The 17856-nt window shown below is 53.7% G+C and overlaps 55 non-coding genes across 55 annotated transcripts; 36 read left to right on the top strand and 19 right to left on the bottom strand.

The window, feature by feature from the left end:
- Positions 1 to 119: 119 nt before the first annotated feature.
- Positions 120 to 192, bottom strand: Trnap-agg. Its single transcript has one exon. It is a non-coding gene; the product is annotated as a tRNA-Pro (tRNA).
- Positions 193 to 593: 401 nt separating this feature from the next.
- On the top strand, positions 594 to 666 carry Trnav-cac. Its single transcript has one exon. It is a non-coding gene; the product is annotated as a tRNA-Val (tRNA).
- Positions 667 to 823: 157 nt separating this feature from the next.
- Positions 824 to 896, top strand: Trnav-aac. Its single transcript has one exon. It is a non-coding gene; the product is annotated as a tRNA-Val (tRNA).
- Positions 897 to 1090: 194 nt separating this feature from the next.
- Trnap-agg lies at positions 1091 to 1162 on the bottom strand. Its single transcript has one exon. It is a non-coding gene; the product is annotated as a tRNA-Pro (tRNA).
- A 402-nt stretch (positions 1163 to 1564) lies between these two features.
- Trnav-cac lies at positions 1565 to 1637 on the top strand. Its single transcript has one exon. It is a non-coding gene; the product is annotated as a tRNA-Val (tRNA).
- A 157-nt stretch (positions 1638 to 1794) lies between these two features.
- On the top strand, positions 1795 to 1867 carry Trnav-aac. The gene has a single exon. It is a non-coding gene; the product is annotated as a tRNA-Val (tRNA).
- Positions 1868 to 2061: 194 nt separating this feature from the next.
- Trnap-agg lies at positions 2062 to 2133 on the bottom strand. Its single transcript has one exon. It is a non-coding gene; the product is annotated as a tRNA-Pro (tRNA).
- Positions 2134 to 2535: 402 nt separating this feature from the next.
- Trnav-cac lies at positions 2536 to 2608 on the top strand. The gene has a single exon. It is a non-coding gene; the product is annotated as a tRNA-Val (tRNA).
- A 157-nt stretch (positions 2609 to 2765) lies between these two features.
- Positions 2766 to 2838, top strand: Trnav-aac. The gene has a single exon. It is a non-coding gene; the product is annotated as a tRNA-Val (tRNA).
- Positions 2839 to 3032: 194 nt separating this feature from the next.
- Positions 3033 to 3104, bottom strand: Trnap-agg. Its single transcript has one exon. It is a non-coding gene; the product is annotated as a tRNA-Pro (tRNA).
- A 402-nt stretch (positions 3105 to 3506) lies between these two features.
- Trnav-cac lies at positions 3507 to 3579 on the top strand. Its single transcript has one exon. It is a non-coding gene; the product is annotated as a tRNA-Val (tRNA).
- Positions 3580 to 3736: 157 nt separating this feature from the next.
- On the top strand, positions 3737 to 3809 carry Trnav-aac. Its single transcript has one exon. It is a non-coding gene; the product is annotated as a tRNA-Val (tRNA).
- A 194-nt stretch (positions 3810 to 4003) lies between these two features.
- Positions 4004 to 4076, bottom strand: Trnap-agg. The gene has a single exon. It is a non-coding gene; the product is annotated as a tRNA-Pro (tRNA).
- Positions 4077 to 4477: 401 nt separating this feature from the next.
- Trnav-cac lies at positions 4478 to 4550 on the top strand. The gene has a single exon. It is a non-coding gene; the product is annotated as a tRNA-Val (tRNA).
- Positions 4551 to 4707: 157 nt separating this feature from the next.
- Positions 4708 to 4780, top strand: Trnav-aac. The gene has a single exon. It is a non-coding gene; the product is annotated as a tRNA-Val (tRNA).
- Positions 4781 to 4974: 194 nt separating this feature from the next.
- Trnap-agg lies at positions 4975 to 5046 on the bottom strand. Its single transcript has one exon. It is a non-coding gene; the product is annotated as a tRNA-Pro (tRNA).
- Positions 5047 to 5448: 402 nt separating this feature from the next.
- Positions 5449 to 5521, top strand: Trnav-cac. The gene has a single exon. It is a non-coding gene; the product is annotated as a tRNA-Val (tRNA).
- Positions 5522 to 5678: 157 nt separating this feature from the next.
- Trnav-aac lies at positions 5679 to 5751 on the top strand. The gene has a single exon. It is a non-coding gene; the product is annotated as a tRNA-Val (tRNA).
- Positions 5752 to 5945: 194 nt separating this feature from the next.
- On the bottom strand, positions 5946 to 6017 carry Trnap-ggg. The gene has a single exon. It is a non-coding gene; the product is annotated as a tRNA-Pro (tRNA).
- A 402-nt stretch (positions 6018 to 6419) lies between these two features.
- Positions 6420 to 6492, top strand: Trnav-cac. Its single transcript has one exon. It is a non-coding gene; the product is annotated as a tRNA-Val (tRNA).
- Positions 6493 to 6649: 157 nt separating this feature from the next.
- Positions 6650 to 6722, top strand: Trnav-aac. The gene has a single exon. It is a non-coding gene; the product is annotated as a tRNA-Val (tRNA).
- A 194-nt stretch (positions 6723 to 6916) lies between these two features.
- Positions 6917 to 6988, bottom strand: Trnap-agg. The gene has a single exon. It is a non-coding gene; the product is annotated as a tRNA-Pro (tRNA).
- A 402-nt stretch (positions 6989 to 7390) lies between these two features.
- On the top strand, positions 7391 to 7463 carry Trnav-cac. Its single transcript has one exon. It is a non-coding gene; the product is annotated as a tRNA-Val (tRNA).
- Positions 7464 to 7620: 157 nt separating this feature from the next.
- Trnav-aac lies at positions 7621 to 7693 on the top strand. The gene has a single exon. It is a non-coding gene; the product is annotated as a tRNA-Val (tRNA).
- Positions 7694 to 7887: 194 nt separating this feature from the next.
- On the bottom strand, positions 7888 to 7960 carry Trnap-agg. The gene has a single exon. It is a non-coding gene; the product is annotated as a tRNA-Pro (tRNA).
- A 401-nt stretch (positions 7961 to 8361) lies between these two features.
- Positions 8362 to 8434, top strand: Trnav-cac. Its single transcript has one exon. It is a non-coding gene; the product is annotated as a tRNA-Val (tRNA).
- Positions 8435 to 8591: 157 nt separating this feature from the next.
- Trnav-aac lies at positions 8592 to 8664 on the top strand. The gene has a single exon. It is a non-coding gene; the product is annotated as a tRNA-Val (tRNA).
- A 194-nt stretch (positions 8665 to 8858) lies between these two features.
- Trnap-agg lies at positions 8859 to 8930 on the bottom strand. The gene has a single exon. It is a non-coding gene; the product is annotated as a tRNA-Pro (tRNA).
- Positions 8931 to 9332: 402 nt separating this feature from the next.
- On the top strand, positions 9333 to 9405 carry Trnav-cac. Its single transcript has one exon. It is a non-coding gene; the product is annotated as a tRNA-Val (tRNA).
- Positions 9406 to 9562: 157 nt separating this feature from the next.
- Trnav-aac lies at positions 9563 to 9635 on the top strand. Its single transcript has one exon. It is a non-coding gene; the product is annotated as a tRNA-Val (tRNA).
- A 194-nt stretch (positions 9636 to 9829) lies between these two features.
- On the bottom strand, positions 9830 to 9901 carry Trnap-agg. The gene has a single exon. It is a non-coding gene; the product is annotated as a tRNA-Pro (tRNA).
- Positions 9902 to 10303: 402 nt separating this feature from the next.
- On the top strand, positions 10304 to 10376 carry Trnav-cac. Its single transcript has one exon. It is a non-coding gene; the product is annotated as a tRNA-Val (tRNA).
- Positions 10377 to 10533: 157 nt separating this feature from the next.
- On the top strand, positions 10534 to 10606 carry Trnav-aac. Its single transcript has one exon. It is a non-coding gene; the product is annotated as a tRNA-Val (tRNA).
- A 194-nt stretch (positions 10607 to 10800) lies between these two features.
- On the bottom strand, positions 10801 to 10872 carry Trnap-agg. Its single transcript has one exon. It is a non-coding gene; the product is annotated as a tRNA-Pro (tRNA).
- Positions 10873 to 11274: 402 nt separating this feature from the next.
- Trnav-cac lies at positions 11275 to 11347 on the top strand. The gene has a single exon. It is a non-coding gene; the product is annotated as a tRNA-Val (tRNA).
- Positions 11348 to 11504: 157 nt separating this feature from the next.
- Positions 11505 to 11577, top strand: Trnav-aac. Its single transcript has one exon. It is a non-coding gene; the product is annotated as a tRNA-Val (tRNA).
- Positions 11578 to 11771: 194 nt separating this feature from the next.
- Positions 11772 to 11844, bottom strand: Trnap-agg. Its single transcript has one exon. It is a non-coding gene; the product is annotated as a tRNA-Pro (tRNA).
- A 401-nt stretch (positions 11845 to 12245) lies between these two features.
- On the top strand, positions 12246 to 12318 carry Trnav-cac. The gene has a single exon. It is a non-coding gene; the product is annotated as a tRNA-Val (tRNA).
- Positions 12319 to 12475: 157 nt separating this feature from the next.
- Positions 12476 to 12548, top strand: Trnav-aac. Its single transcript has one exon. It is a non-coding gene; the product is annotated as a tRNA-Val (tRNA).
- A 194-nt stretch (positions 12549 to 12742) lies between these two features.
- Positions 12743 to 12814, bottom strand: Trnap-agg. Its single transcript has one exon. It is a non-coding gene; the product is annotated as a tRNA-Pro (tRNA).
- Positions 12815 to 13216: 402 nt separating this feature from the next.
- Trnav-cac lies at positions 13217 to 13289 on the top strand. Its single transcript has one exon. It is a non-coding gene; the product is annotated as a tRNA-Val (tRNA).
- A 157-nt stretch (positions 13290 to 13446) lies between these two features.
- Positions 13447 to 13519, top strand: Trnav-aac. Its single transcript has one exon. It is a non-coding gene; the product is annotated as a tRNA-Val (tRNA).
- A 194-nt stretch (positions 13520 to 13713) lies between these two features.
- Positions 13714 to 13785, bottom strand: Trnap-agg. Its single transcript has one exon. It is a non-coding gene; the product is annotated as a tRNA-Pro (tRNA).
- Positions 13786 to 14187: 402 nt separating this feature from the next.
- Positions 14188 to 14260, top strand: Trnav-cac. Its single transcript has one exon. It is a non-coding gene; the product is annotated as a tRNA-Val (tRNA).
- Positions 14261 to 14417: 157 nt separating this feature from the next.
- Positions 14418 to 14490, top strand: Trnav-aac. The gene has a single exon. It is a non-coding gene; the product is annotated as a tRNA-Val (tRNA).
- A 194-nt stretch (positions 14491 to 14684) lies between these two features.
- Trnap-agg lies at positions 14685 to 14756 on the bottom strand. Its single transcript has one exon. It is a non-coding gene; the product is annotated as a tRNA-Pro (tRNA).
- Positions 14757 to 15158: 402 nt separating this feature from the next.
- Trnav-cac lies at positions 15159 to 15231 on the top strand. The gene has a single exon. It is a non-coding gene; the product is annotated as a tRNA-Val (tRNA).
- A 157-nt stretch (positions 15232 to 15388) lies between these two features.
- Trnav-aac lies at positions 15389 to 15461 on the top strand. Its single transcript has one exon. It is a non-coding gene; the product is annotated as a tRNA-Val (tRNA).
- Positions 15462 to 15655: 194 nt separating this feature from the next.
- On the bottom strand, positions 15656 to 15727 carry Trnap-agg. The gene has a single exon. It is a non-coding gene; the product is annotated as a tRNA-Pro (tRNA).
- Positions 15728 to 16129: 402 nt separating this feature from the next.
- Trnav-cac lies at positions 16130 to 16202 on the top strand. Its single transcript has one exon. It is a non-coding gene; the product is annotated as a tRNA-Val (tRNA).
- Positions 16203 to 16359: 157 nt separating this feature from the next.
- On the top strand, positions 16360 to 16432 carry Trnav-aac. Its single transcript has one exon. It is a non-coding gene; the product is annotated as a tRNA-Val (tRNA).
- Positions 16433 to 16626: 194 nt separating this feature from the next.
- Trnap-agg lies at positions 16627 to 16698 on the bottom strand. Its single transcript has one exon. It is a non-coding gene; the product is annotated as a tRNA-Pro (tRNA).
- Positions 16699 to 17100: 402 nt separating this feature from the next.
- Positions 17101 to 17173, top strand: Trnav-cac. The gene has a single exon. It is a non-coding gene; the product is annotated as a tRNA-Val (tRNA).
- A 157-nt stretch (positions 17174 to 17330) lies between these two features.
- Positions 17331 to 17403, top strand: Trnav-aac. Its single transcript has one exon. It is a non-coding gene; the product is annotated as a tRNA-Val (tRNA).
- Positions 17404 to 17597: 194 nt separating this feature from the next.
- On the bottom strand, positions 17598 to 17669 carry Trnap-agg. The gene has a single exon. It is a non-coding gene; the product is annotated as a tRNA-Pro (tRNA).
- Positions 17670 to 17856: the final 187 nt, after the last annotated feature.

Raw genomic sequence — 17856 nt, 5'->3', positions numbered from 1 at the left:
TCACGCGTCGGACCCGAGTGTCAATTGCTCACATCGAATAAGAAATTCATTTGATATTGACGGCGAGCTTTTTGCGCTGACTCAGCCACTGACGTGCGATCACTTTGCACAAAACGCTAGGGCTCGTCCGGGATTTGAACCCGGGACCTCCTGCACCCTAAGCAGGAATCATACCCCTAGACCAACGAGTCCTGTGACACGGCGAATGCCAATTATTCCAGTCCCTCGATGTCGTCCAGTGTGCCCTGGAAGTCTCGTGTACGCTGGCGGGATGGGGGCGGCGCGAATTCCTGCGGTCGGCGGCCTTCCTGGGCTATTGGTACCTTCATGTAGAGCTGCCGCTGGGCTCGCACTGCCTGCTGCTGAGAAAGTGATTGCTTTTGCTGATATGACTTGCAATAACGACTGCGCGAAACGCCGCTATCTCGTTAGGGGTGCTACGGCAGACACCCTCTCGAGCACCCCGAAGACTTCTTGAGCCCTCGGCTGTGATGGGTTCCAGGCTGACAAAGGAACTGTCGTGTGTGCATTCGCGGACGAGAGAAAGTCTGAGGCAAGTTCGAGTGAACAAGGATGGACTCCCCAGGTCCGTCGTTTCCGTAGTGTAGCGGTTATCACGTCTGCTTCACACGCAGAAGGTCCCCGGTGCGATCCCGGGCGGGAACAGTCTTTTCCTGCCTATGTCGTATTGTCCACCAATGAGCCACGTCGTGTGTGGATCTGCTGCAGGTCCCTTCGTTTGCAAGTACCACATTTATTGAATTTTTTAGTTACGATGGCAACATCACTATAAGTCGTCTGTGAAGTAAGGTGCACACAAGCAGTTTCCGTGGTGTAGCGGTTATCACGTCTGCCTAACACGCAGAAGGTCCCCGGTTCGATCCCGGGCGGAAACGCTTTTTCATCACTTTAAGCAAGACGTACTAACATGCATCTGCTACCATCTGTACCCGAAACCTTCGTAATCGCCTTCACGCGTCGGACCCGAGTGTCAATTGCTCACATCGAATAAGAAATTCATTTGATATTGACGGCGAGCTTTTTGCGCTGACTCAGCCACTGACGTGCGATCACTTTGCACAAAACGCTAGGGCTCGTCCGGGATTTGAACCCGGGACCTCCTGCACCCTAAGCAGGAATCATACCCCTAGACCAACGAGCCCTGTGACACGGCGAATGCCAATTATTCCAGTCCCTCGATGTCGTCCAGGGTGCCCTGGAAGTCTCGTGTACGCTGGCGGGATGGGGGCGGCGCGAATTCCTGCGGTCGGCGGCCTTCCTGGGCTATTGGTACCTTCATGTAGAGCTGCCGCTGGGCTCGCACTGCCTGCTGCTGAGAAAGTGATTGCTTTTGCTGATATGACTTGCAATAACGACTGCGCGAAACGCCGCTATCTCGTTAGGGGTGCTACGGCAGACACCCTCTCGAGCACCCCGAAGACTTCTTGAGCCCTCGGCTGTGATGGGTTCCAGGCTGACAAAGGAACTGTCGTGTGTGCATTCGCGGACGAGAGAAAGTCTGAGGCAAGTTCGAGTGAACAAGGATGGACTCCTCAGGTCCGTCGTTTCCGTAGTGTAGCGGTTATCACGTCTGCTTCACACGCAGAAGGTCCCCGGTTCGATCCCGGGCGGGAACAGTATTTTCCTGCCTATGTCGTATTGTCCTCCAATGAGCCACGTCGTGTGTGGATCTGCTGCATGTCCCTTCGTTTGCAAGTACCACATTTATTGAATTTTTTAGTTACGATGGCAACATCACTATAAGTCGTCTGTGAAGTAAGGTGCACACAAGCAGTTTCCGTGGTGTAGCGGTTATCACGTCTGCCTAACACGCAGAAGGTCCCCGGTTCGATCCCGGGCGGAAACACTTTTTCATCACTTTAAGCAAGACGTACTAACATGCATCTGCTACCATCTGTACCCGAAACCTTCGTAATCGCCTTCACGCGTCGGACCCGAGTGTCAATTGCTCACATCGAATAAGAAATTCATTTGATATTGACGGCGAGCTTTTTGCGCTGACTCAGCCACTGACGTGCGATCACTTTGCACAAAACGCTAGGGCTCGTCCGGGATTTGAACCCGGGACCTCCTGCACCCTAAGCAGGAATCATACCCCTAGACCAACGAGCCCTGTGACACGGCGAATGCCAATTATTCCAGTCCCTCGATGTCGTCCAGGGTGCCCTGGAAGTCTCGTGTACGCTGGCGGGATGGGGGCGGCGCGAATTCCTGCGGTCGGCGGCCTTCCTGGGCTATTGGTACCTTCATGTAGAGCTGCCGCTGGGCTCGCACTGCCTGCTGCTGAGAAAGTGATTGCTTTTGCTGATATGACTTGCAATAACGACTGCGCGAAACGCCGCTATCTCGTTAGGGGTGCTACGGCAGACACCCTCTCGAGCACCCCGAAGACTTCTTGAGCCCTCGGCTGTGATGGGTTCCAGGCTGACAAAGGAACTGTCGTGTGTGCATTCGCGGACGAGAGAAAGTCTGAGGCAAGTTCGAGTGAACAAGGATGGACTCCTCAGGTCCGTCGTTTCCGTAGTGTAGCGGTTATCACGTCTGCTTCACACGCAGAAGGTCCCCGGTTCGATCCCGGGCGGGAACAGTATTTTCCTGCCTATGTCGTATTGTCCTCCAATGAGCCACGTCGTGTGTGGATCTGCTGCATGTCCCTTCGTTTGCAAGTACCACATTTATTGAATTTTTTAGTTACGATGGCAACATCACTATAAGTCGTCTGTGAAGTAAGGTGCACACAAGCAGTTTCCGTGGTGTAGCGGTTATCACGTCTGCCTAACACGCAGAAGGTCCCCGGTTCGATCCCGGGCGGAAACACTTTTTCATCACTTTAAGCAAGACGTACTAACATGCATCTGCTACCATCTGTACCCGAAACCTTCGTAATCGCCTTCACGCGTCGGACCCGAGTGTCAATTGCTCACATCGAATAAGAAATTCATTTGATATTGACGGCGAGCTTTTTGCGCTGACTCAGCCACTGACGTGCGATCACTTTGCACAAAACGCTAGGGCTCGTCCGGGATTTGAACCCGGGACCTCCTGCACCCTAAGCAGGAATCATACCCCTAGACCAACGAGCCCTGTGACACGGCGAATGCCAATTATTCCAGTCCCTCGATGTCGTCCAGGGTGCCCTGGAAGTCTCGTGTACGCTGGCGGGATGGGGGCGGCGCGAATTCCTGCGGTCGGCGGCCTTCCTGGGCTATTGGTACCTTCATGTAGAGCTGCCGCTGGGCTCGCACTGCCTGCTGCTGAGAAAGTGATTGCTTTTGCTGATATGACTTGCAATAACGACTGCGCGAAACGCCGCTATCTCGTTAGGGGTGCTACGGCAGACACCCTCTCGAGCACCCCGAAGACTTCTTGAGCCCTCGGCTGTGATGGGTTCCAGGCTGACAAAAGATCTGTCGTGTGTGCATTCGCGGACGAGAGAAAGTCTGAGGCAAGTTCGAGTGAACAAGGATGGACTCCTCAGGTCCGTCGTTTCCGTAGTGTAGCGGTTATCACGTCTGCTTCACACGCAGAAGGTCCCCGGTTCGATCCCGGGCGGGAACAGTATTTTCCTGCCTATGTCGTATTGTCCTCCAATGAGCCACGTCGTGTGTGGATCTGCTGCATGTCCCTTCGTTTGCAAGTACCACATTTATTGAATTTTTTAGTTACGATGGCAACATCACTATAAGTCGTCTGTGAAGTAAGGTGCACACAAGCAGTTTCCGTGGTGTAGCGGTTATCACGTCTGCCTAACACGCAGAAGGTCCCCGGTTCGATCCCGGGCGGAAACACTTTTTCATCACTTTAAGCAAGACGTACTAACATGCATCTGCTACCATCTGTACCCGAAACCTTCGTAATCGCCTTCACGCGTCGGACCCGAGTGTCAATTGCTCACATCGAATAAGAAATTCATTTGATATTGACGGCGAGCTTTTTGCGCTGACTCAGCCACTGACGTGCGATCACTTTGCACAAAACGCTAGGGCTCGTCCGGGATTTGAACCCGGGACCTCCTGCACCCTAAGCAGGAATCATACCCCTAGACCAACGAGTCCTGTGACACGGCGAATGCCAATTATTCCAGTCCCTCGATGTCGTCCAGTGTGCCCTGGAAGTCTCGTGTACGCTGGCGGGATGGGGGCGGCGCGAATTCCTGCGGTCGGCGGCCTTCCTGGGCTATTGGTACCTTCATGTAGAGCTGCCGCTGGGCTCGCACTGCCTGCTGCTGAGAAAGTGATTGCTTTTGCTGATATGACTTGCAATAACGACTGCGCGAAACGCCGCTATCTCGTTAGGGGTGCTACGGCAGACACCCTCTCGAGCACCCCGAAGACTTCTTGAGCCCTCGGCTGTGATGGGTTCCAGGCTGACAAAGGAACTGTCGTGTGTGCATTCGCGGACGAGAGAAAGTCTGAGGCAAGTTCGAGTGAACAAGGATGGACTCCCCAGGTCCGTCGTTTCCGTAGTGTAGCGGTTATCACGTCTGCTTCACACGCAGAAGGTCCCCGGTGCGATCCCGGGCGGGAACAGTCTTTTCCTGCCTATGTCGTATTGTCCACCAATGAGCCACGTCGTGTGTGGATCTGCTGCAGGTCCCTTCGTTTGCAAGTACCACATTTATTGAATTTTTTAGTTACGATGGCAACATCACTATAAGTCGTCTGTGAAGTAAGGTGCACACAAGCAGTTTCCGTGGTGTAGCGGTTATCACGTCTGCCTAACACGCAGAAGGTCCCCGGTTCGATCCCGGGCGGAAACACTTTTTCATCACTTTAAGCAAGACGTACTAACATGCATCTGCTACCATCTGTACCCGAAACCTTCGTAATCGCCTTCACGCGTCGGACCCGAGTGTCAATTGCTCACATCGAATAAGAAATTCATTTGATATTGACGGCGAGCTTTTTGCGCTGACTCAGCCACTGACGTGCGATCACTTTGCACAAAACGCTAGGGCTCGTCCGGGATTTGAACCCGGGACCTCCTGCACCCTAAGCAGGAATCATACCCCTAGACCAACGAGCCCTGTGACACGGCGAATGCCAATTATTCCAGTCCCTCGATGTCGTCCAGGGTGCCCTGGAAGTCTCGTGTACGCTGGCGGGATGGGGGCGGCGCGAATTCCTGCGGTCGGCGGCCTTCCTGGGCTATTGGTACCTTCATGTAGAGCTGCCGCTGGGCTCGCACTGCCTGCTGCTGAGAAAGTGATTGCTTTTGCTGATATGACTTGCAATAACGACTGCGCGAAACGCCGCTATCTCGTTAGGGGTGCTACGGCAGACACCCTCTCGAGCACCCCGAAGACTTCTTGAGCCCTCGGCTGTGATGGGTTCCAGGCTGACAAAGGAACTGTCGTGTGTGCATTCGCGGACGAGAGAAAGTCTGAGGCAAGTTCGAGTGAACAAGGATGGACTCCTCAGGTCCGTCGTTTCCGTAGTGTAGCGGTTATCACGTCTGCTTCACACGCAGAAGGTCCCCGGTTCGATCCCGGGCGGGAACAGTATTTTCCTGCCTATGTCGTATTGTCCTCCAATGAGCCACGTCGTGTGTGGATCTGCTGCATGTCCCTTCGTTTGCAAGTACCACATTTATTGAATTTTTTAGTTACGATGGCAACATCACTATAAGTCGTCTGTGAAGTAAGGTGCACACAAGCAGTTTCCGTGGTGTAGCGGTTATCACGTCTGCCTAACACGCAGAAGGTCCCCGGTTCGATCCCGGGCGGAAACACTTTTTCATCACTTTAAGCAAGACGTACTAACATGCATCTGCTACCATCTGTACCCGAAACCTTCGTAATCGCCTTCACGCGTCGGACCCGAGTGTCAATTGCTCACATCGAATAAGAAATTCATTTGATATTGACGGCGAGCTTTTTGCGCTGACTCAGCCACTGACGTGCGATCACTTTGCACAAAACGCTAGGGCTCGTCCGGGATTTGAACCCGGGACCTCCTGCACCCCAAGCAGGAATCATACCCCTAGACCAACGAGCCCTGTGACACGGCGAATGCCAATTATTCCAGTCCCTCGATGTCGTCCAGGGTGCCCTGGAAGTCTCGTGTACGCTGGCGGGATGGGGGCGGCGCGAATTCCTGCGGTCGGCGGCCTTCCTGGGCTATTGGTACCTTCATGTAGAGCTGCCGCTGGGCTCGCACTGCCTGCTGCTGAGAAAGTGATTGCTTTTGCTGATATGACTTGCAATAACGACTGCGCGAAACGCCGCTATCTCGTTAGGGGTGCTACGGCAGACACCCTCTCGAGCACCCCGAAGACTTCTTGAGCCCTCGGCTGTGATGGGTTCCAGGCTGACAAAGGAACTGTCGTGTGTGCATTCGCGGACGAGAGAAAGTCTGAGGCAAGTTCGAGTGAACAAGGATGGACTCCTCAGGTCCGTCGTTTCCGTAGTGTAGCGGTTATCACGTCTGCTTCACACGCAGAAGGTCCCCGGTTCGATCCCGGGCGGGAACAGTATTTTCCTGCCTATGTCGTATTGTCCTCCAATGAGCCACGTCGTGTGTGGATCTGCTGCATGTCCCTTCGTTTGCAAGTACCACATTTATTGAATTTTTTAGTTACGATGGCAACATCACTATAAGTCGTCTGTGAAGTAAGGTGCACACAAGCAGTTTCCGTGGTGTAGCGGTTATCACGTCTGCCTAACACGCAGAAGGTCCCCGGTTCGATCCCGGGCGGAAACACTTTTTCATCACTTTAAGCAAGACGTACTAACATGCATCTGCTACCATCTGTACCCGAAACCTTCGTAATCGCCTTCACGCGTCGGACCCGAGTGTCAATTGCTCACATCGAATAAGAAATTCATTTGATATTGACGGCGAGCTTTTTGCGCTGACTCAGCCACTGACGTGCGATCACTTTGCACAAAACGCTAGGGCTCGTCCGGGATTTGAACCCGGGACCTCCTGTACCCTAAGCAGGAATCATACCCCTAGACCAACGAGCCCTGTGACACGGCGAATGCCAATTATTCCAGTCCCTCGATGTCGTCCAGGGTGCCCTGGAAGTCTCGTGTACGCTGGCGGGATGGGGGCGGCGCGAATTCCTGCGGTCGGCGGCCTTCCTGGGCTATTGGTACCTTCATGTAGAGCTGCCGCTGGGCTCGCACTGCCTGCTGCTGAGAAAGTGATTGCTTTTGCTGATATGACTTGCAATAACGACTGCGCGAAACGCCGCTATCTCGTTAGGGGTGCTACGGCAGACACCCTCTCGAGCACCCCGAAGACTTCTTGAGCCCTCGGCTGTGATGGGTTCCAGGCTGACAAAGGAACTGTCGTGTGTGCATTCGCGGACGAGAGAAAGTCTGAGGCAAGTTCGAGTGAACAAGGATGGACTCCCCAGGTCCGTCGTTTCCGTAGTGTAGCGGTTATCACGTCTGCTTCACACGCAGAAGGTCCCCGGTGCGATCCCGGGCGGGAACAGTCTTTTCCTGCCTATGTCGTATTGTCCACCAATGAGCCACGTCGTGTGTGGATCTGCTGCAGGTCCCTTCGTTTGCAAGTACCACATTTATTGAATTTTTTAGTTACGATGGCAACATCACTATAAGTCGTCTGTGAAGTAAGGTGCACACAAGCAATTTCCGTGGTGTAGCGGTTATCACGTCTGCCTAACACGCAGAAGGTCCCCGGTTCGATCCCGGGCGGAAACACTTTTTCATCACTTTAAGCAAGACGTACTAACATGCATCTGCTACCATCTGTACCCGAAACCTTCGTAATCGCCTTCACGCGTCGGACCCGAGTGTCAATTGCTCACATCGAATAAGAAATTCATTTGATATTGACGGCGAGCTTTTTGCGCTGACTCAGCCACTGACGTGCGATCACTTTGCACAAAACGCTAGGGCTCGTCCGGGATTTGAACCCGGGACCTCCTGCACCCTAAGCAGGAATCATACCCCTAGACCAACGAGTCCTGTGACACGGCGAATGCCAATTATTCCAGTCCCTCGATGTCGTCCAGGGTGCCCTGGAAGTCTCGTGTACGCTGGCGGGATGGGGGCGGCGCGAATTCCTGCGGTCGGCGGCCTTCCTGGGCTATTGGTACCTTCATGTAGAGCTGCCGCTGGGCTCGCACTGCCTGCTGCTGAGAAAGTAATTGCTTTTGCTGATATGACTTGCAATAACGACTGCGCGAAACGCCGCTATCTCGTTAGGGGTGCTACGGCAGACACCCTCTCGAGCACCCCGAAGACTTCTTGAGCCCTCGGCTGTGATGGGTTCCAGGCTGACAAAGGAACTGTCGTGTGTGCATTCGCGGACGAGAGAAAGTCTGAGGCAAGTTCGAGTGAACAAGGATGGACTCCCCAGGTCCGTCGTTTCCGTAGTGTAGCGGTTATCACGTCTGCTTCACACGCAGAAGGTCCCCGGTGCGATCCCGGGCGGGAACAGTCTTTTCCTGCCTATGTCGTATTGTCCACCAATGAGCCACGTCGTGTGTGGATCTGCTGCAGGTCCCTTCGTTTGCAAGTACCACATTTATTGAATTTTTTAGTTACGATGGCAACATCACTATAAGTCGTCTGTGAAGTAAGGTGCACACAAGCAGTTTCCGTGGTGTAGCGGTTATCACGTCTGCCTAACACGCAGAAGGTCCCCGGTTCGATCCCGGGCGGAAACACTTTTTCATCACTTTAAGCAAGACGTACTAACATGCATCTGCTACCATCTGTACCCGAAACCTTCGTAATCGCCTTCACGCGTCGGACCCGAGTGTCAATTGCTCACATCGAATAAGAAATTCATTTGATATTGACGGCGAGCTTTTTGCGCTGACTCAGCCACTGACGTGCGATCACTTTGCACAAAACGCTAGGGCTCGTCCGGGATTTGAACCCGGGACCTCCTGCACCCTAAGCAGGAATCATACCCCTAGACCAACGAGCCCTGTGACACGGCGAATGCCAATTATTCCAGTCCCTCGATGTCGTCCAGGGTGCCCTGGAAGTCTCGTGTACGCTGGCGGGATGGGGGCGGCGCGAATTCCTGCGGTCGGCGGCCTTCCTGGGCTATTGGTACCTTCATGTAGAGCTGCCGCTGGGCTCGCACTGCCTGCTGCTGAGAAAGTGATTGCTTTTGCTGATATGACTTGCAATAACGACTGCGCGAAACGCCGCTATCTCGTTAGGGGTGCTACGGCAGACACCCTCTCGAGCACCCCGAAGACTTCTTGAGCCCTCGGCTGTGATGGGTTCCAGGCTGACAAAGGAACTGTCGTGTGTGCATTCGCGGACGAGAGAAAGTCTGAGGCAAGTTCGAGTGAACAAGGATGGACTCCCCAGGTCCGTCGTTTCCGTAGTGTAGCGGTTATCACGTCTGCTTCACACGCAGAAGGTCCCCGGTGCGATCCCGGGCGGGAACAGTCTTTTCCTGCCTATGTCGTATTGTCCACCAATGAGCCACGTCGTGTGTGGATCTGCTGCAGGTCCCTTCGTTTGCAAGTACCACATTTATTGAATTTTTTAGTTACGATGGCAACATCACTATAAGTCGTCTGTGAAGTAAGGTGCACACAAGCAGTTTCCGTGGTGTAGCGGTTATCACGTCTGCCTAACACGCAGAAGGTCCCCGGTTCGATCCCGGGCGGAAACACTTTTTCATCACTTTAAGCAAGACGTACTAACATGCATCTGCTACCATCTGTACCCGAAACCTTCGTAATCGCCTTCACGCGTCGGACCCGAGTGTCAATTGCTCACATCGAATAAGAAATTCATTTGATATTGACGGCGAGCTTTTTGCGCTGACTCAGCCACTGACGTGCGATCACTTTGCACAAAACGCTAGGGCTCGTCCGGGATTTGAACCCGGGACCTCCTGCACCCTAAGCAGGAATCATACCCCTAGACCAACGAGCCCTGTGACACGGCGAATGCCAATTATTCCAGTCCCTCGATGTCGTCCAGGGTGCCCTGGAAGTCTCGTGTACGCTGGCGGGATGGGGGCGGCGCGAATTCCTGCGGTCGGCGGCCTTCCTGGGCTATTGGTACCTTCATGTAGAGCTGCCGCTGGGCTCGCACTGCCTGCTGCTGAGAAAGTGATTGCTTTTGCTGATATGACTTGCAATAACGACTGCGCGAAACGCCGCTATCTCGTTAGGGGTGCTACGGCAGACACCCTCTCGAGCACCCCGAAGACTTCTTGAGCCCTCGGCTGTGATGGGTTCCAGGCTGACAAAGGAACTGTCGTGTGTGCATTCGCGGACGAGAGAAAGTCTGAGGCAAGTTCGAGTGAACAAGGATGGACTCCTCAGGTCCGTCGTTTCCGTAGTGTAGCGGTTATCACGTCTGCTTCACACGCAGAAGGTCCCCGGTTCGATCCCGGGCGGGAACAGTATTTTCCTGCCTATGTCGTATTGTCCTCCAATGAGCCACGTCGTGTGTGGATCTGCTGCATGTCCCTTCGTTTGCAAGTACCACATTTATTGAATTTTTTAGTTACGATGGCAACATCACTATAAGTCGTCTGTGAAGTAAGGTGCACACAAGCAGTTTCCGTGGTGTAGCGGTTATCACGTCTGCCTAACACGCAGAAGGTCCCCGGTTCGATCCCGGGCGGAAACGCTTTTTCATCACTTTAAGCAAGACGTAATAACATGCATCTGCTACCATCTGTACCCGAAACCTTCGTAATCGCCTTCACGCGTCGGACCCGAGTGTCAATTGCTCACATCGAATAAGAAATTCATTTGATATTGACGGCGAGCTTTTTGCGCTGACTCAGCCACTGACGTGCGATCACTTTGCACAAAACGCTAGGGCTCGTCCGGGATTTGAACCCGGGACCTCCTGCACCCTAAGCAGGAATCATACCCCTAGACCAACGAGCCCTGTGACACGGCGAATGCCAATTATTCCAGTCCCTCGATGTCGTCCAGGGTGCCCTGGAAGTCTCGTGTACGCTGGCGGGATGGGGGCGGCGCGAATTCCTGCGGTCGGCGGCCTTCCTGGGCTATTGGTACCTTCATGTAGAGCTGCCGCTGGGCTCGCACTGCCTGCTGCTGAGAAAGTGATTGCTTTTGCTGATATGACTTGCAATAACGACTGCGCGAAACGCCGCTATCTCGTTAGGGGTGCTACGGCAGACACCCTCTCGAGCACCCCGAAGACTTCTTGAGCCCTCGGCTGTGATGGGTTCCAGGCTGACAAAAGATCTGTCGTGTGTGCATTCGCGGACGAGAGAAAGTCTGAGGCAAGTTCGAGTGAACAAGGATGGACTCCTCAGGTCCGTCGTTTCCGTAGTGTAGCGGTTATCACGTCTGCTTCACACGCAGAAGGTCCCCGGTTCGATCCCGGGCGGGAACAGTATTTTCCTGCCTATGTCGTATTGTCCTCCAATGAGCCACGTCGTGTGTGGATCTGCTGCATGTCCCTTCGTTTGCAAGTACCATATTTATTGAATTTTTTAGTTACGATGGCAACATCACTATAAGTCGTCTGTGAAGTAAGGTGCACACAAGCAGTTTCCGTGGTGTAGCGGTTATCACGTCTGCCTAACACGCAGAAGGTCCCCGGTTCGATCCCGGGCGGAAACACTTTTTCATCACTTTAAGCAAGACGTACTAACATGCATCTGCTACCATCTGTACCCGAAACCTTCGTAATCGCCTTCACGCGTCGGACCCGAGTGTCAATTGCTCACATCGAATAAGAAATTCATTTGATATTGACGGCGAGCTTTTTGCGCTGACTCAGCCACTGACGTGCGATCACTTTGCACAAAACGCTAGGGCTCGTCCGGGATTTGAACCCGGGACCTCCTGCACCCTAAGCAGGAATCATACCCCTAGACCAACGAGTCCTGTGACACGGCGAATGCCAATTATTCCAGTCCCTCGATGTCGTCCAGGGTGCCCTGGAAGTCTCGTGTACGCTGGCGGGATGGGGGCGGCGCGAATTCCTGCGGTCGGCGGCCTTCCTGGGCTATTGGTACCTTCATGTAGAGCTGCCGCTGGGCTCGCACTGCCTGCTGCTGAGAAAGTGATTGCTTTTGCTGATATGACTTGCAATAACGACTGCGCGAAACGCCGCTATCTCGTTAGGGGTGCTACGGCAGACACCCTCTCGAGCACCCCGAAGACTTCTTGAGCCCTCGGCTGTGATGGGTTCCAGGCTGACAAAGGAACTGTCGTGTGTGCATTCGCGGACGAGAGAAAGTCTGAGGCAAGTTCGAGTGAACAAGGATGGACTCCCCAGGTCCGTCGTTTCCGTAGTGTAGCGGTTATCACGTCTGCTTCACACGCAGAAGGTCCCCGGTGCGATCCCGGGCGGGAACAGTCTTTTCCTGCCTATGTCGTATTGTCCACCAATGAGCCACGTCGTGTGTGGATCTGCTGCAGGTCCCTTCGTTTGCAAGTACCACATTTATTGAATTTTTTAGTTACGATGGCAACATCACTATAAGTCGTCTGTGAAGTAAGGTGCACACAAGCAGTTTCCGTGGTGTAGCGGTTATCACGTCTGCCTAACACGCAGAAGGTCCCCGGTTCGATCCCGGGCGGAAACACTTTTTCATCACTTTAAGCAAGACGTACTAACATGCATCTGCTACCATCTGTACCCGAAACCTTCGTAATCGCCTTCACGCGTCGGACCCGAGTGTCAATTGCTCACATCGAATAAGAAATTCATTTGATATTGACGGCGAGCTTTTTGCGCTGACTCAGCCACTGACGTGCGATCACTTTGCACAAAACGCTAGGGCTCGTCCGGGATTTGAACCCGGGACCTCCTGCACCCTAAGCAGGAATCATACCCCTAGACCAACGAGCCCTGTGACACGGCGAATGCCAATTATTCCAGTCCCTCGATGTCGTCCAGGGTGCCCTGGAAGTCTCGTGTACGCTGGCGGGATGGGGGCGGCGCGAATTCCTGCGGTCGGCGGCCTTCCTGGGCTATTGGTACCTTCATGTAGAGCTGCCGCTGGGCTCGCACTGCCTGCTGCTGAGAAAGTGATTGCTTTTGCTGATATGACTTGCAATAACGACTGCGCGAAACGCCGCTATCTCGTTAGGGGTGCTACGGCAGACACCCTCTCGAGCACCCCGAAGACTTCTTGAGCCCTCGGCTGTGATGGGTTCCAGGCTGACAAAGGAACTGTCGTGTGTGCATTCGCGGACGAGAGAAAGTCTGAGGCAAGTTCGAGTGAACAAGGATGGACTCCTCAGGTCCGTCGTTTCCGTAGTGTAGCGGTTATCACGTCTGCTTCACACGCAGAAGGTCCCCGGTTCGATCCCGGGCGGGAACAGTATTTTCCTGCCTATGTCGTATTGTCCTCCAATGAGCCACGTCGTGTGTGGATCTGCTGCATGTCCCTTCGTTTGCAAGTACCACATTTATTGAATTTTTTAGTTACGATGGCAACATCACTATAAGTCGTCTGTGAAGTAAGGTGCACACAAGCAGTTTCCGTGGTGTAGCGGTTATCACGTCTGCCTAACACGCAGAAGGTCCCCGGTTCGATCCCGGGCGGAAACACTTTTTCATCACTTTAAGCAAGACGTACTAACATGCATCTGCTACCATCTGTACCCGAAACCTTCGTAATCGCCTTCACGCGTCGGACCCGAGTGTCAATTGCTCACATCGAATAAGAAATTCATTTGATATTGACGGCGAGCTTTTTGCGCTGACTCAGCCACTGACGTGCGATCACTTTGCACAAAACGCTAGGGCTCGTCCGGGATTTGAACCCGGGACCTCCTGCACCCTAAGCAGGAATCATACCCCTAGACCAACGAGCCCTGTGACACGGCGAATGCCAATTATTCCAGTCCCTCGATGTCGTCCAGGGTGCCCTGGAAGTCTCGTGTACGCTGGCGGGATGGGGGCGGCGCGAATTCCTGCGGTCGGCGGCCTTCCTGGGCTATTGGTACCTTCATGTAGAGCTGCCGCTGGGCTCGCACTGCCTGCTGCTGAGAAAGTGATTGCTTTTGCTGATATGACTTGCAATAACGACTGCGCGAAACGCCGCTATCTCGTTAGGGGTGCTACGGCAGACACCCTCTCGAGCACCCCGAAGACTTCTTGAGCCCTCGGCTGTGATGGGTTCCAGGCTGACAAGGGAACTGTCGTGTGTGCATTCGCGGACGAGAGAAAGTCTGAGGCAAGTTCGAGTGAACAAGGATGGACTCCTCAGGTCCGTCGTTTCCGTAGTGTAGCGGTTATCACGTCTGCTTCACACGCAGAAGGTCCCCGGTTCGATCCCGGGCGGGAACAGTATTTTCCTGCCTATGTCGTATTGTCCTCCAATGAGCCACGTCGTGTGTGGATCTGCTGCATGTCCCTTCGTTTGCAAGTACCACATTTATTGAATTTTTTAGTTACGATGGCAACATCACTATAAGTCGTCTGTGAAGTAAGGTGCACACAAGCAGTTTCCGTGGTGTAGCGGTTATCACGTCTGCCTAACACGCAGAAGGTCCCCGGTTCGATCCCGGGCGGAAACACTTTTTCATCACTTTAAGCAAGACGTACTAACATGCATCTGCTACCATCTGTACCCGAAACCTTCGTAATCGCCTTCACGCGTCGGACCCGAGTGTCAATTGCTCACATCGAATAAGAAATTCATTTGATATTGACGGCGAGCTTTTTGCGCTGACTCAGCCACTGACGTGCGATCACTTTGCACAAAACGCTAGGGCTCGTCCGGGATTTGAACCCGGGACCTCCTGCACCCTAAGCAGGAATCATACCCCTAGACCAACGAGCCCTGTGACACGGCGAATGCCAATTATTCCAGTCCCTCGATGTCGTCCAGGGTGCCCTGGAAGTCTCGTGTACGCTGGCGGGATGGGGGCGGCGCGAATTCCTGCGGTCGGCGGCCTTCCTGGGCTATTGGTACCTTCATGTAGAGCTGCCGCTGGGCTCGCACTGCCTGCTGCTGAGAAAGTGATTGCTTTTGCTGATATGACTTGCAATAACGACTGCGCGAAACGCCGCTATCTCGTTAGGGGTGCTACGGCAGACACCCTCTCGAGCACCCCGAAGACTTCTTGAGCCCTCGGCTGTGATGGGTTCCAGGCTGACAAAGGAACTGTCGTGTGTGCATTCGCGGACGAGAGAAAGTCTGAGGCAAGTTCGAGTGAACAAGGATGGACTCCTCAGGTCCGTCGTTTCCGTAGTGTAGCGGTTATCACGTCTGCTTCACACGCAGAAGGTCCCCGGTTCGATCCCGGGCGGGAACAGTATTTTCCTGCCTATGTCGTATTGTCCTCCAATGAGCCACGTCGTGTGTGGATCTGCTGCATGTCCCTTCGTTTGCAAGTACCACATTTATTGAATTTTTTAGTTACGATGGCAACATCACTATAAGTCGTCTGTGAAGTAAGGTGCACACAAGCAGTTTCCGTGGTGTAGCGGTTATCACGTCTGCCTAACACGCAGAAGGTCCCCGGTTCGATCCCGGGCGGAAACACTTTTTCATCACTTTAAGCAAGACGTACTAACATGCATCTGCTACCATCTGTACCCGAAACCTTCGTAATCGCCTTCACGCGTCGGACCCGAGTGTCAATTGCTCACATCGAATAAGAAATTCATTTGATATTGACGGCGAGCTTTTTGCGCTGACTCAGCCACTGACGTGCGATCACTTTGCACAAAACGCTAGGGCTCGTCCGGGATTTGAACCCGGGACCTCCTGCACCCTAAGCAGGAATCATACCCCTAGACCAACGAGCCCTGTGACACGGCGAATGCCAATTATTCCAGTCCCTCGATGTCGTCCAGGGTGCCCTGGAAGTCTCGTGTACGCTGGCGGGATGGGGGCGGCGCGAATTCCTGCGGTCGGCGGCCTTCCTGGGCTATTGGTACCTTCATGTAGAGCTGCCGCTGGGCTCGCACTGCCTGCTGCTGAGAAAGTGATTGCTTTTGCTGATATGACTTGCAATAACGACTGCGCGAAACGCCGCTATCTCGTTAGGGGTGCTACGGCAGACACCCTCTCGAGCACCCCGAAGACTTCTTGAGCCCTCGGCTGTGATGGGTTCCAGGCTGACAAAGGAACTGTCGTGTGTGCATTCGCGGACGAGAGAAAGTCTGAGGCAAGTTCGAGTGAACAAGGATGGACTCCCCAGGTCCGTCGTTTCCGTAGTGTAGCGGTTATCACGTCTGCTTCACACGCAGAAGGTCCCCGGTTCGATCCCGGGCGGGAACAGTCTTTTCCTGCCTATGTCGTATTGTCCACCAATGAGCCACGTCGTGTGTGGATCTGCTGCAGGTCCCTTCGTTTGCAAGTACCACATTTATTGAATTTTTTAGTTACGATGGCAACATCACTATAAGTCGTCTGTGAAGTAAGGTGCACACAAGCAGTTTCCGTGGTGTAGCGGTTATCACGTCTGCCTAACACGCAGAAGGTCCCCGGTTCGATCCCGGGCGGAAACACTTTTTCATCACTTTAAGCAAGACGTACTAACATGCATCTGCTACCATCTGTACCCGAAACCTTCGTAATCGCCTTCACGCGTCGGACCCGAGTGTCAATTGCTCACATCGAATAAGAAATTCATTTGATATTGACGGCGAGCTTTTTGCGCTGACTCAGCCACTGACGTGCGATCACTTTGCACAAAACGCTAGGGCTCGTCCGGGATTTGAACCCGGGACCTCCTGCACCCTAAGCAGGAATCATACCCCTAGACCAACGAGCCCTGTGACACGGCGAATGCCAATTATTCCAGTCCCTCGATGTCGTCCAGGGTGCCCTGGAAGTCTCGTGTACGCTGGCGGGATGGGGGCGGCGCGAATTCCTGCGGTCGGCGGCCTTCCTGGGCTATTGGTACCTTCATGTAGAGCTGCCGCTGGGCTCGCACTGCCTGCTGCTGAGAAAGTGATTGCTTTTGCTGATATGACTTGCAATAACGACTGCGCGAAACGCCGCTATCTCGTTAGGGGTGCTACGGCAGACACCCTCTCGAGCACCCCGAAGACTTCTTGAGCCCTCGGCTGTGATGGGTTCCAGGCTGACAAAGGAACTGTCGTGTGTGCATTCGCGGACGAGAGAAAGTCTGAGGCAAGTTCGAGTGAACAAGGATGGACTCCTCAGGTCCGTCGTTTCCGTAGTGTAGCGGTTATCACGTCTGCTTCACACGCAGAAGGTCCCCGGTTCGATCCCGGGCGGGAACAGTCTTTTCCTGCCTATGTCGTATTGTCCTCCAATGAGCCACGTCGTGTGTGGATCTGCTGCATGTCCCTTCGTTTGCAAGTACCACATTTATTGAATTTTTTAGTTACGATGGCAACATCACTATAAGTCGTCTGTGAAGTAAGGTGCACACAAGCAGTTTCCGTGGTGTAGCGGTTATCACGTCTGCCTAACACGCAGAAGGTCCCCGGTTCGATCCCGGGCGGAAACACTTTTTCATCACTTTAAGCAAGACGTACTAACATGCATCTGCTACCATCTGTACCCGAAACCTTCGTAATCGCCTTCACGCGTCGGACCCGAGTGTCAATTGCTCACATCGAATAAGAAATTCATTTGATATTGACGGCGAGCTTTTTGCGCTGACTCAGCCACTGACGTGCGATCACTTTGCACAAAACGCTAGGGCTCGTCCGGGATTTGAACCCGGGACCTCCTGCACCCTAAGCAGGAATCATACCCCTAGACCAACGAGCCCTGTGACACGGCGAATGCCAATTATTCCAGTCCCTCGATGTCGTCCAGGGTGCCCTGGAAGTCTCGTGTACGCTGGCGGGATGGGGGCGGCGCGAATTCCTGCGGTCGGCGGCCTTCCTGGGCTATTGGTACCTTCATGTAGAGCTGCCGCTGGGCTCGCACTGCCTGCTGCTGAGAAAGTGATTGC

This window comes from Schistocerca americana, chromosome 2, assembly GCF_021461395.2.
Source record: "Schistocerca americana isolate TAMUIC-IGC-003095 chromosome 2, iqSchAmer2.1, whole genome shotgun sequence".
Taxonomy (NCBI): Eukaryota; Metazoa; Arthropoda; class Insecta; order Orthoptera; family Acrididae; genus Schistocerca; species Schistocerca americana.
The sequence above is the reverse complement of the archived record's forward strand: the minus strand, read 5'-3'. Positions and strand labels throughout refer to the sequence as shown.